Here is a 15,383-nt window from a genome sequence, read left to right on the forward strand (position 1 = left end):
GTAAGAAAGATCAGTTGTCTCTTCTAGTTCTTTGTATTGAGCTTATAGATCTTGAAACTCTTTAGTGACATGGGGGATATCATGATCATCTAGCTTTGGTTGAGGTTTGGTATCACAAGGTTTGAATGCCATAGTGGTAGATAGATAATCAAGCATGAAGTAGACTAGAGGAAGCTAAGAAGGTGACACAAGATAACTTGATGTCAAAACTAGAGAGGTAGAGTTCACTTGCCAAAATAGTAAATATAGAGTAAAGTGAATTGTCAAGAAAGTGTCCAAGAAACTTACAACACTAGTGACTCAAGTCAAGATCTAGGCAAGAAGCCAAATAGCCAAGTAGACAGAGAAAATGGGATGACAAGTGAAAAACTTTCCCAACATAAGACTATAGTCAAGAAATCAAGGTAACCATTTCAACAAAAAGATAACTAGAAAGTGAACATAGACCATGAAGATAGAAAGACCAAGAGTACTAAGACCAAAAAGTCACTTCAAGCATGTTCAAGAACTAGAGACATAGAAAAGAAAAATCAAATGATGAGACTCCCCTTAGCAAGCCACACAAGAAAAATGTTAAGACTTGATGCTTTGAATTGGTTGAAAAAGTTTGACAATATTTGATAGCATAGCAAGTTTGATGTTCAAAAGCAATTTCTTTCCAAGAAAGATAGTGACACATGGAGTAGTCTTCAAATAATCAAGCAAGGGACAAAGAAACCTTGCATGATATAAGCATATGTGAGGTCTTAAAAGAAAGCCCTAGAACTATTTTCATGTGTATGTTCAAAATATTTCCATAGGTCTAGCACATTTGAGAACACATCAAGCAATATCTACCTAAAAGTCACGGTTCATTACTCAAAAACTTGTCCCACGCTTGATGTTACTTCACCTCACACCAAGTGGTTGCCCACAAGAGATATGGGCTTTGTCATAGAAATGCCATAAGCATAACTAAGGGAACATAGATGGTGAGCATAAAATCTTGGGGCGATCCAAGTAGTCTACTAGGATTGATCCTTGAACCAAGAAGTTGAGCAGAAAAATAGGGTAGCTACTAACCTAGGGTGTTTAGAAAGGGCTTCCATTTGTAATCTTCCTCTTGCACCCAATTAAAGGACACCCTACCTTGTGGTGGGTAATAGACCTCGTGGTCACAAAAGCACCTTAAGATTTCTTTCCTAGTGATCTTCTTATGGTCAAAATCCCATAAGTGATCAAACTAAGTGAAGAAAAATACTACATCTACCAAAGTTTTGTGTCCTTGATAGCCTCAATTTTATAGTGGGTTGAAAGAGCTGGGTAATTTGCTTGTCCCCACTTGGGTCATTCCTCTCAGGTTGTTCGAGAGGATCCTAACTACCACAAAATGGATCCACTCTCAAAGGTCAATATTTTTGATTCACCTCAAGGGTGAAGAGCATACTCTCCTACCTTGATTGATTCTCTCAAACATGCCAAGAAAATTCAATTATCTTCTTGCTTTCAAAATCCAAAGGTGGGTCAAGATTTCTAATTCACCGCAAGGGTGAAGAGCATACTCTTCTATCACCAAAGAATCCCAATTGCAAGTTTAATGTGCCTACAAAAAATGAACAACTAGTAGATGCTGCACATGAAATAAACACAACAAGAAAGTTTGGGTTTTTATGCATTGGGCAGCCTTGCAAACAATTGTTAGTAGCCCTTGTGCATTTGAAGCTTTGACATGCATTTTTTTTAGCAATGAAATGAGAAACTCCCTAGAAAGAAACCAAGGTTAGGGAATAATAAACAAGTTAGACCTAAAAAAAAAAGTGGTTGGTTGCCTCAAAAATCCAATTTATCTTCCAACCAAGTGTATGCAAAGAAAGTGCAATCTAATCACAGAATGATCTTTTTTTTACTCTTTGATTTTGACCTAGTCAACAAGATTAGACTTGTTTGCTATGATTTTAGATCCAAATATAGAAATGAAAAGAAGAGAACCATACTAAAAATTAATGAGATTTCCAAAAATGCAAGAAATTCAAACAAATCTCTTCATTTGTGCCCTAGGGACCCATTTTTTCAAAATAGACCAGATTTATCAAATTGAGTTTTTGATCCTTAATATGACCTCAAAATTCAAAACACAAAGAAAGCACCCCCTATAGAATTCGATAACCTTTCTAAAAATGTAATTTTTTTTGAAAAAGTCTATGATTTGTGACCAAAAATTATTTTTTATGAAAACCAAGTAAAAGTTCATAACTAATGAAAGTCAAGTCAAAATAATCTGCAAATTAGACTGAGACATCTTAGACACATAGTCAACGTGCAAATTTTTTTTAGAACCAAAATCCAAGTGGTTTAGGAGATATGATCAAATCTTCAAAAACCTAGGGTTTTGGCCTTCAAACCAATCTACATATGGGTTAGCCTTAAAACCAAAGAGAGAACTCTACAAAAGCACTTGATTTGATCCAATATGTTGCTATAAAAAATAAAAAATGAGAAATAAAATCAAATGGAGCTAGAAACTTGATTCAAGCCCCATGGTGGGTGCCAAAAGATGTGTGCATAAAAGTGTCACACTTCTATAAACCATTATTCTTGAGAGAACCCATGGAAGAGGGAGTCTCAAGAGGTAGCTTATAGCTCTCTATCTATGATGTGCCAAGGATATGATATGGTGGCTCTCAAATGAACCAAACTATGCAATGTTTGCAAGGTGCACCATAGAACGAGAGATTCAAAGAGTAGAGGCAAGAGTGTCAATATCCAAGAATCTAGAATAAAATGCATTGCAAATGAAAGCTATTTTAAATGAAATGCAAGCTAACAAAAAGAACTAAGCTAAAGCATAAATGAAACTAAGCTAAAAATTATGCAATAATATAAGTAGAATGAGAGCCAAGCTAAAATGCAAAAAATACAAGAATGCTCTAAGTCTCCAAAATCACCAAAAAAACCTGCAACATAATAAAAACATGAGAGACTAAGATTTTTGAATGAGTAAAGAACCCTCCCTTTTAAAGAAAAATAGACCATAGAGATTAAGAGGCAAGATGAATGTAATCAAGGGAGGAGAATAAATCTTGAGTGATCCATGTGCACAAGCATCTCAACCATCACAATTAATGGTTGACTTTTGAAAGGGTTTGAAATGTGTGGAGAAGAATTAAAGTTATTTTAAAAGTAGAAGAATCCTCCCACATATAAAATGTGCATTCATGTGTAGACAAAAATGCCTTTTCTTTTATTTCTAAAATAGGAATAATGCTTTATGTGTGTGCACTTAGGATAAGAGATGAGTGGAAAATTTTATTTAATTAAAAAGGGGGACATGTTCTTTTAATTAAATATGAACTTGGGATAAAGTGGTCATACCATAGGTTATAATCGAATAAATAGATTTTTAAAGATTTGATAAAAAATAATCATTAGATAAATTATGAAAAAAATCTATAAAAGGGGCTCATAGTCTAGATGACCATTTTTAGTTGATTACAAAGGGAATCTAGCTATGCAAGAAATCCAACTCCAAAGTGTTAGGATTAATGCCTTAAAAATAATGCATAAAGATGATAATGATTTTAAGGACATCTATAAGGTGTGCTCTAACTTCTCTAAGGCATATCACACTGAATATGCTGACTACTTGATTCAAAATAGGCTACTATTACAGGGTCATCAACTATGAGGGAGAACATCATTAGAGAAAAGCATGCAAGCAACATGGGGGGACATTTTGGATTGGACAAGACCTTGGAATAGGTGAGAAGGGTCTACTATTGGCCAAAACTTTAGACTAGAGTGAGGAAGATTGTGGAAACATGTACAATCTATTAGAGGGCCAAGGGTACATCTAATAATGTAGGACTATACCAACCTTTGCCTATTTTTATATGGCCTTGGGGGAGTTGTATCATGGACTTTTTGATAGGATTGCCTAGATTAGTGAAGGGGAATGATAGCATATATTTTGTAGTGGATATATTTAGTAAAATGGCCCACTTCATCCCTTGTAAAAGTGCCAATGATGCATTAGCAATTGAAAATTTGTTCTTCAAGGAGATTGTAAAAATTCATGGCTTACCTTTAACCATACTATCAGATAGAGATGTGAAATTTATTGGTCACTTTTGGAGGACCTTATGGAAGAAATTGGGAACTAATATGAGTTTGAGCTCTACCTACCATCCACAAATAGATGGGTAGATAGAAGTGGTTAACAAGTCACTTGGAAACCTACTTAGATGCTTGACAAAGTAGTATGTAGACAAGTGGGAGTCAATACTACCACAAGTAGAGTTTGCATTTAATCACTTTGTCAATAGAAGCACAAGGAAGAGCCCTTTTCAAATAGTGTATGGGTAGAATCCAAGAGGTATCCTAGAGCTTAGGGAACTACCTTCCAACACTCCAGTCAGTGCTCATGGAGAGGGGTTTCCAAAAAACATAAAGGAGATTCATGAGTCGATAAGGTTGGCACTTGAGAAGAGTGCAGAGAAGTATAAATAGGCTAAGGAAAAACATAGAAGAGATGTTTAGTTGTAGGTTGGAGACTTGGAAAGCATAACAAAGGGAAAGCATACCAAACTACTCATGAAGAAAGTAGGACCTTGTCAGATTTTGAAGAAGCATGGAATGCATGCTTATGAGGTAGAATTTCCATCACACCTTGGTATCTCTCCCATATTTAATATTTTTGATCTAACCCTATATAAAGGTGATGTGAATGCAGGTTTAGAAGTGCAACTTAAAGAACTGGAAGAAGATGTTGCATGGATACCATCCCATGAACCAATAAAATTTGACAAGATCTTGGACACCAAGGTCATAAAATAAACCAGGAAAAATACATACAATAAGTATTTGGTTCAATGGTAGAGAAGTGATGAGGAGGAGACTGTATGTATGGATGAACAAGAGACCTAGAAGCATGACCTAAGTTTGCAAGAACTTATCTTAAGAGGACTTGAGATCAGTGCACCCTAGGAGTATGGTGCAAGAGCACTTCCAACACCTAACATTGTAAGCACATCAAGAGGATCAAACACAAAGGGTTAGGATAGGAATTGGATCTAGAAACCAATGCTAGAAATAATATCCAATTTGTAAGGTAAGGAAACATTAAGTGTGTTATAAACTTGATTGTCTACCTTAGTCATTTTATGTGAAATTTCTAGGTAGAATGAAAATAAGATAGTCTAGAAGGTTAAATAATTATTTTTTATTGATTAAAACCTTCATAAAAACTTAGGTAGGGTCTAGGAATAAAGTTATTAATTTTTGGAGACATTTAACAAACTTTTACAAAAAGTTGTCAAAGTTGTCAATGTTGCATAATGCAACTTTTGTGCAAAAATGCAACTTTTGAATCCCAATGTTCACAACCACCTTTATCATTTGGAACTACTTTAAAATGACATAAATAATTTTGAGAAACCTTGCTCAACATAGAAGAGAAGAAACTATTGTAATCATTGTTTTGAATCAATAAAATTTTGTTGTTTTCCTATTAAAACTACTTGAGAAACTACTCGTACAAAATAGTACAGATTCAAATGAAATTTTGAAAGATTGGGAAAGTTGAAAAATCTTCTTATGAAGGATTTTCAAGTCATTTGAGACTTTTAAGATATATTATTTAAGAGAAATCAATTTTTGATTGCTTGCTAGTTGCAAGGAGGCCCAAACTAGGGTTTTGAAAAAAAATCTATTTCCTAGAGATTCCACCATGGGAAAAAGATAAGCCACAGTGGAAAGAAGGGGGAGAGCATGTACATTAATATTTTTTGGGTCTTAGAATAGGAAATAGAAGATTTTGGGAGGAAACACTAAACCCCCTAGACAAGTATGTAAGTGTGATTGTCTAGATTTGGGTTTTTGAAGCACAACTTGGCCTAGGGGTGGAATAAAACCATAGGAACTTGGACTTAGATATTTTGACATGTCCCTAAAGTATTAAAATAGGTTTGGTCAGAAGGTGTTTTTAATTTCTTGTACTTTCTTTGGAAAAGAGACCTAATTAGATCTATTAGGCCTAGGAGAGTTTTGCAAACAACTTGAGTTGGGAGATTGGTCAAGAGTTTTAACTTGGAAGAGGTTGCTGATTTAAGGTTTGGAATTTTTGAAGGTATTTAAGACTTTCTATGGTGGAATTCAAAGAATATTTCCTTCATAGATCCTTAGTTTCTCCTTGTAGCCCTATTTGGAGTTTTAGGAGAGTAAGTTATTTTCCAAAGTATATGGTTGATTTTTGAAGTTCATAGTTGATTTTATGAATTAAATATTGGATGGAATTTTGTGTGAAAAAATTTATAAACTACACCTAAGGTTGGAAGAATCCCTATTTTATCCCTAAAAACCTTGGCTTAAAGTTTGTGTCTTGCTAGGACTCAAGGAGGTGTCTTAGACTCTGAATTTGATCTAGTCTAAGGAGAGTAGGTATTGGGAATCACATAGTGGAGTCCGATCTTGTATGGTTGTGAAAAATTTATTCAACTATAAGGGATACACCTTTGTGTATATAGAAGGGGAATCTGCTCCAAACATATATGTACTAAATTTATTTCAGTGACTCTAGAAACAAGTCCATCTTATTACAAGGAAGTTATATACTAGTACATCATTTTGTGGGTACATCTCCATCAAGGTTTTCCCTCTAATCAAGGGTTTCCATAGTTAACATATATGGTGTTATTGTGTATGTGTATCTTCTTATGCATGTTATTTATATTGATCACATGTTTGAAGTTTAATAAGGTTGATACAAGATATATTTATCAAAAAACTAATTCACCTCCCCACCTATTAGTGAAGTTGGTGGACTTTACTTTCTAAAAATAGTTTCCTCCTCAAAAGGTGTATCTTTAGTGGTTGCTTTGGTTATTACATGCCCACTAGGAGTAGGAAGAGTGTTTCTAGACCTTTGATATATATAATTTATGTAATAAGTTTGTTGCACATTATCATTAGAGGAATACACTTACTTTTTGAACTTGCATGTTATTAGGGTTTGGCATAGGTTGAGCAGGAAACTAAGTTTTCTTAGGTAGATTATAATTGGTTGCAAGAAGAGGCAGAGGTAGTAAGTCTTTCTATTGAGGTTGCTAAAGGGTATCATATTTCTAGTTAGGTTGCCACTGTGGTGATTGTTTCCAGTTACCTTGTGGGGCTTGCCATTAGTTGTGTTGTTACAACCAATTTTTCTATTGCTGCTACCAATGGCTAGGAGGGGCTTGCAAGTTTGTTGTTTCCATTGGTTAGGTGAAGGATGATGCCATGGTTGGTTGTTATATAGCAGCTAAGGTTGGTTAGGCCAAGAATTATTCCAATAATTTAGATTTGGTAGGCCAATATTCTAGAAATTATAAATATTCCATTGATTATTAAAATTACCAAAATTTTGGAGAGGGTCTTGAGGCATACATTCTCTCAAGGCCCATGGTATACATTGATAAATGTACAACATTTCTCCATTGTAATCAATTGCTTTGAAATCATTTGGAATATTCTAAAATTGAGTCTCCACATTGGTAACCATCTTACACTTTCAATTTCTCTTCTACTCCCGATAGTAAGAGAAAAACCCAACCAACATAGCTTTAGCTTCTTCATGTTTTCTCCTATCTTGCATGGAAACATTATTGATAACATCTTTCTTGAAGTTAGAAAAAATATTTTAAATCTCTTTCTTGGACACTCTAGCTCTATTAGTCTTCAAAGGATAAAAAATTCCTCTCCCTTTCTTCACAGTTCTCCTTGAGTAATTTAGGCATGTTGTCTTGATATATTGCCAAATTATGTGATTGGTATTACCTCCTTACATGAGGTCCAATGTTTCAATACTTTCATCATTAAAATCTTTAAGGGAAAGATGTTTTTGTGATTCTTCATTCAACCGATCTTGAGTGTTCCTTTATAGATTGAACTTGAACCTAGAGACATAGTCTTCTAATGTCTCATCCTCTTTCAATGAAATCTTAAAAATTTCATCACCTCTAATATCATAACCTCAGAAATACTCCTTATACTTTGTAAGAAATAAGTCCTTCATTGCATCCCAGTTAAATACAACATTTGCACCCAACTCCATTAACCATCTTTAGGGTTCTTCCTTTAGAGTAGATGGAGATCTTGGGGGCATCAATTGTGTAGTCATAGATCCTATAGAGGATTTCAAGCTCAAAGAGACATGTATTAAGGTCTTTATTGATCAAGCCATGGAACTCAGGGAGTGCAGATGTAGCAATTTTTTCTAGATTATTGTTGTCATGAAGGCTAGGGATGAAAAATGGATAAGTAGGTTGTGCCATCCTTAGTGGTGAAGGTGGTATTACTTGTCTTGGTTGGTAGATGACAATGACTAAAAGTTAATCTTGATATTCAAGTTCAAAAAAGAGGTTGTTCAAATAAAGGGATCAATCTGAGGATGGAGGTGAAGGAAAACCTTCTTGGGCATCAACAAATGCATTCTCAGGGTGTAGGTCCCCTTCAAGTATAAATTTAGGTTGAAATTCTCCTTCAAATGGATTTTCAAATGATGGTTCTTCAAATGGGGGATCTTCAAGCTTAAGCTCAATATCTTCTTCTATCTTAGGGAGGTCATTTGGAAGGAATCTCCCAAAATGACCTCTTCTTCCATGCATGTAGACAAAGGAATACTAAAATTTCCTCATCTAAAACTACTAACAACTAACTATACTAAGAAATTTTAAAAATGACCCTTAGGAAAGGTTTAAATTGACACCATCCCTAACAATGGTTTCAAAAATACTTTTCCAATACATCATCTTGCAAAGTAAGCTTTATAACTTGTGGATTTGGGCATCTTTAAGTGGAAATAAATGACCTATGGACTCATTTACTATATCGACGAGGGACATAAGCTTGAAATGATGTCTGTAAAGTATATACTTTAAACCCCTTTTTAAGTGTCATCACTAAGATATAGGAATAAAATGCTTAAGCTACCATGTGGAACTTGAAATAAAAGTATTTATTTTATTGAAAGCACCACAATACAGAAATGAATCTACTCTATTGCCTATACTACAAGAACAACTACCATTTCTGTTACTCATGGTTGTAAGAACAAAAAAATATTTACTTCTAAACAAATATGGAAACTAATTTCTACCAAAATAGAGTATTCACTCACCGAGTGGGCCCCCTTGGATGAGCAAATGAAGAAACTATTTAGAACTAAATAATGGATAGAAAGAGAATCATGTTATTCATATTTCAACTCATAAAAATATAAATGAGAATTAAAAAATCATAATCTTGAGTATTTGTTGTTGCATGACAAAAGGTTTTGTGACTAACTCTTGAAAATAAAAGTAACTACTTATTTATCCTATCTAATTGAAAACAAAATTTCCTACATCTAAGATTCTCCACAATGTGGGTTCAATAGAATATTTCAGTGAGTTACAAAAAATGTAGGGTGTCATTAATCATGAAACAAGTCTTCCTCAAATATAGATCATTGTGCTCCTAGATTTAGGTAGGGGTGTTGATGCTTAAGCTGATTTGTTCCTTTTCAACCATTTGCTATAATACTGCAGGGATGTGCCTCCAAGTGCTTGATGTCTCTCCCCAGGTATAGTTTACTCATTCATCTAAAGGGTTAGCACAATGTACAATTTTGAAACATAAATTCAAAACATTAATCATTAGAAAATCATTTAATGCACTAACTAACTAATCTTTACTCACAACACGTGGCTATAGGAACACACCCAATCAAGCTAAAGGAAGAGAACATCATATTCATTCAACATGCACATGTCTAATTCCATTAATAATCCAAAATTTCTAGCTTATAATACCATGTCCATAAACCATAAAGCATGTGAAAAATATAGAAGTTTGCAAATCCACATGTTTATATAGTCATCACAACTTAAAATTCTTCAAGTATGAACATAGAAAAATATCAAAACAAGTGTGAAACTTATCAAATAAAATGCTATAAAATAGTCCCATCTAGTAATCTCATATTGGTTTTGACAAATGAGTGACAATATACTTAAGTCATTTACTTAGTTCATGCCACAGAAGTAATGTATGTCGAGCATAAGTTGTCGAGTAGTATATGTCAAGCAAGAGATATATAGTATATGCCAAGTACCAAGTAAGTGCCAAGCAACTCAAGTGCCAAGTAGATAGTAAGTGTTGAGTCATTTAGATGCCAAGTGATTAGTTGATGTTGAGTCATTTAGAGGCTGACTTACAACATTGAAGACACAATGGATGCTGAGCATCAAATACTTATAGTGCCAAGTAATATAGTTTTGACATAGTTATTTGTAATGACACAAACTACTATGTAAACTATTTTGGAGCTGACTTAATTAATTTTTTGTGATCTTAGATGAGAAGGATGAATCTTTATTGAGAATTGCTATGTAGTATATATAATCAATCAGAAAAAGGGAAGGATTAAGTAGCAATATGGGTGAATCACAGTTGCTGATTCATACCTAACCCTAAGTCACCTAGGTCTTCTTAAGAAGGAAAAACCCTAAACTTTTTATGAATGTGGAAGGAGAAAATAGAGAATTTTTCATGCGTAAATATAGCATTCATGGTGGCTAAGGTATTGTGAATTGAGATACATTGCAAAATTAGTTAAGGGAGAACAAAGGAAAGGATCTAGAGGACAAAAGAGATACATCTGATCAGTAGGGATCAAGTACACATTAGGAAAGAGGTGATACATTATCTAGCAGTAGAGTGCTAGCCACAATATCATTGCTAAGACATTCTAATAGATGAATTAGTTAAATCTCTTAGTCTATAGGTTGTTGTAAATCCTTTGACATGGTGCTTACTTCATTACAAGTTAAAGTCCTTTTACCAAGAACACTTCTAATAGGGTGTTGCAATCCTTTAATAGGGTAAGATCTAACAATCTTGTAAGCCTTTAATAGGGTAGACCTTTCACAGGGTAGATCATGTTTCATGATCAAACATTGTAACCTTCATTAGATACACTTTATTACTATAGTATTGGAGTTTTGTAGGTGTCATCCCCACCCCAATTTTACCTTCTAACTGGAGGGTTTCTAGGTAACCAAAGATCTTGTGTCATACATGTGTTGAATGTTATTTTCTTTCATACTATGGATGAATATGTTTAGCTAGCTGTTTTAGTTTGTATGTACAATTATGAGATGGATGTGTGGTGAGTGAATTTATGGTTAAAATTTTGAGGGATTGATTCACACCCCCCACCAAAGTTTACTTTCTCTATTGTATTTATAAAACCATCAACAATGTAGTTGGCTATGTTTCCAATCTTTCCCTAGGTGAGTCTACAGTTACATGGCTAGGAACAAGTAGAGTGAAAATTGATGTTTTTGTGCAATGATTGATTGTAACAAGTGTCTAGTTATCATAATAGAGTGTATTGAAGTCTAAGGAAGCCCTAGAGTAACTGAAAAGAAGTTGTGAATCCATGGATGAAAAGATTTATCCATGAGATCAACAATTAGTTCAAATTCTTACATATTAGCCTTAATTTAGGAAATGAGGTTTTTAGACACTTCGAAAAACCTAAATCCTAAAAATTCTTTAGGGAATCCAAAAGGATGTGTAGATCAAAGAATATTTTTGGGGCTTCTTTGTGAAGTTTATGAACCTTTTTTAGAAAACTATGTTTGGAGGCCTAAAAGGCTACTAGCCCTTAAATATAAGGTTTCTTGGAATTGGTAAGGAAAGTGAAGCAAGAATGTGAAATTTTCTACCAAATGAATTTGTAATGGAAAGAATATAGCCCTACATCCTTGCATGGTGTTTGGTATGGCCATACGAGATTTTTTGAAGGAACTTACTCAGTAAGTTCTTTAAGGTGAAGTGAGTTGTTTCTTGGTAGAGAAATTTGTGAAGAGTTGAAGATTGTAGAAGATCTCTAAGGGGTTAGAGTTGAATTTAATGAGCCTTAGAAGGCTAGAAGAGAGGGTTGGCAAGGAGTCTAAGTGACTCAAGTTGCAAGACCTTCCTATCAAATTGGTATGAGAGCCTATAAAAGACATGGGTAAGGATACTGCACATGTGAGACTTAGTTGGAGAATAAACCATGGTGACAAATGAAGAGTTGACAAAGAATATTTTAGAGAAAGAAGAGGAGAATAGACTCCTAAAATAAGAGCTAGAAGCCATTAGGAAAAAGATAGGAGAAGTTGAAGAAAATACTGAAGAAGTCAATGAGAAAGTGAAAGGAAGTGAAGAGTAGAGTAAAGCAAAAACTGTTGAAGATGAATCCTACAAACCTGATCCATAATTATAGAAGAACCTTTCCTCAAAGAAATCAAGGAAGTAGGTGGAAATGCTCCTTAAGAAATACCCATTTTTTATGGGAAAATGGACCCAGAGGTTGTGATGGAATAGATTGAGGCCATGGTCAACCAATTTGAGTGTGAAGGCATACATGAGGCACAAAAGGTGAAGGTAACGAAATCAAGGATGAGGGGATCAACATTAAAATGGTGGAAATTTGTGAAAATAGAGAGAGAAAAAAGAAATAGCCACATGTAAGGGAATGTTAACTAAGGTAAAAGAAACCTATTTGCTAGAAGGCTATGAGATAAAATTGTACAAGAAGAGGTATAACCTTATAAAAAAGGAGTTGGATGTGAATGCATACACAAAGGAGTTCCAAAAATTGTACCTAAGGTTTAAGGTGTAGGAAGATGAAAGCATCAGAGTATCTAGACACTGAATCCGTTAAGATGGAACATACATGATGAAACAAGGCTTTTGAGTCCCACTACTATTTATAGATTTAATTAACTAGCCCTTAAAGTGGAAGAGAGGAATAAGAAGAAACAAGATTCAAGAAGTAGAGGTATAGGTGGAGGCAAAGATTCAAGAGGACATATAGGAGGATATCGTGGAAGGGGAAATGAATCAAGATCCTAAAGTGAGTGAAGGTTCTAGTGGTAGCAATAGTAGAGGAATATTTGGAGGTTCTTGTAGAGGATCATACTTTGACAGCATGAAAAGTTATGATTGTAATCAATTATGCCTTCTAGCCTATAAGTAACCTAAGAAGACATCATATTCACAATCACAGAAAAGAGTAAACAATGTGTAAGAAAATACAAGCAGTGTAAAGTCCCCTAAAGTGAATCTTGATTTAGAGAGTGGTGAGAACCTAATGTTTAGGAGAATATTGATAGTAAGAAGGAGCCCAAGAAAAGGAAGATCAATTTTTAAGGTAAGATACAAGATCCTTGGCAAAGTGTGCAAGGTCTTGATAGATTCAAGGTCTACTAACAACATCATATCATAGGAGGAAGTAAAAAAGTTAGGATTAACTAAAATACCTCATACTCATACATATAGAGTTACAAGGTTTAATTAAGGGTAGAGTGTCTTAGTTATTAAGAAAGTGTGGGTTGAGTTTACAATAGAAGGATATAATGATAAGATATTGTGTGATGTGCTACCCATGAATGCCTACCATTTTTTATTGGGTAGACCATGGTAGTTTGACAAGAAGGCTATACATCATGGGGAGATGAACTCCTACTATTTTCAAAAGGATTGAGTGATTTATAAAATCTAGTATTTGGTGGATGAAGGGGAGAGAAGCTAGTAGGTCCTAATTTATTATTGGTGAGTGGAAATGAGTTTCTAAGTGATCTCAAGAGGGAAGATGGAGTGGGTTTTTCTACTATTGTGAAATGTAGGGGAGAAGATAAGCATAAGAAAACATCTATACCTAGAGGTGTCCAATATTTATTAGATAAGTTAGGGGAGAAGATAAGCATAAGAAAACATCTATACCTAGAGGTGTTCAATATTTATTAGATAAGTTTAAGGATATAGTTAGTGATAAAGAACCTACAACTTTACCTCCTCAAAGGTTAGTCAAAAGATTGAATTCATACTGGAGGCCGCATTACCTATCAAGGAATCTTATAAGATGACTTATAATTAGAACAAAGAGGTGGCAAGGAAATACAAGAATTTCTTGACTTAGGTTTGGTGAGGAAGAGAATTAATCTATGTATAGTTCCAGAGGTGCTCACATTCAAGAAGGGAGTTAAGTGGAGATTATGTACTGATTCTAGGGAAATACATAGATAACCATTAGATATAGGTTTCCTATCCCTATAATAGAAGACTTAATGGATTGTCTTGGGGGGGGGGGGGAGAGGCAAGTACTTTACTAAGATAGACTTAAAGAGTGGCTATCACCAAATTAGGATTCAAGAGGGCGATGAGTGGAAAGAGAACTTCAAAACCACATAAGATCTATATGAGTGTCTTGTTATGCCATTTCGGATGTTGATGCCCCTAGCACATTGATGAGATTGATGAATGAAGTTATGAAGGACTACATTATAATGTTTGTAGTGGTATATTTAGATGATATCCTCATGTTTAGAAAAACTAGAGAGGAACAACTTAAACATTTGGAGATTGTGCTAAGGAAGTTTCATGAGGAGCAATTGATAAATAACTTGGAAAATTATGAGTTTTTGAAATAAGAACTAGTATATCTTGGATATATAGTCTCACAAGGTTACATAAAATGAATTCTAGCAAGGTTGAAAACATACTCAATTGGCCTACTCCAACAATAGAGACAAAGGTAAGGATTTTTCATGGAATTGCACAATTTTATTGAAAGTTCATTAGAGGTTTTAGTGAGATTTGTGCTCCTATTCTAGATGTATTAAAAGGTGGTTTAAAAACTAAATTTAATTGGACCAAAGAAGATGATAGAGGGTTTAAAATATTGAGAAGAAAGTAGCCACACAACCTATCTTGTTTTGTTATAGTTTTGAAATTTTTCTTATCTTTGACTATGATGTAAGTAGTATAGCAGTAGGAGAAGTTCTTAGTCAAGATGATAGACTAGTAGATTTCTATAGTGAAAAGCTGCATGAGGTCAAGAAAAAGTATTCATCATATGACCTAGAACTTTATGCATTATTTTAGGCCCTTGGAAAATGGAGACACAATCTATTTCCCAAGGAGTTTTTAGCCTTTAATGACAACCAAGCATTGAGTTTCATAAATACTCAAGACAAACTTAGCCATAGACATAACAAGCAGATAAATTTCTTATAGGCTTATACCTTTACAATCAAACATAAGAAGGGTCAAAGCAACAAGGTTGTTGGTTCCCTAAGAAGAGGGTTTCTTATTGTCAAAGAAGTGCAATTGAAGAGAATTGGAGTTAAGAGCTTTAAGGATCTCTATAAGGAAGATGAGGACTTTTTAGAGGTATACAAGGTATGTATTAAGTTTAATAACCACTTTCATAGTCAATTTATACATTTCACCTTACAAAATGGGTTTTTATTCAAAGGAGGTTATTTATGTAAACCTAAGAGGTCCAAGAGAGAAAATTTCATACAAGAGAAGCATAATGGAAGTATTAGTGGGCATCT

Source organism: Cupressus sempervirens, chromosome 10 (assembly GCF_028749045.1).
Source record: "Cupressus sempervirens isolate cs-2001-9-10 chromosome 10, ASM2874904v1, whole genome shotgun sequence".
NCBI lineage: Eukaryota > Viridiplantae > Streptophyta > Pinopsida > Cupressales > Cupressaceae > Cupressus > Cupressus sempervirens.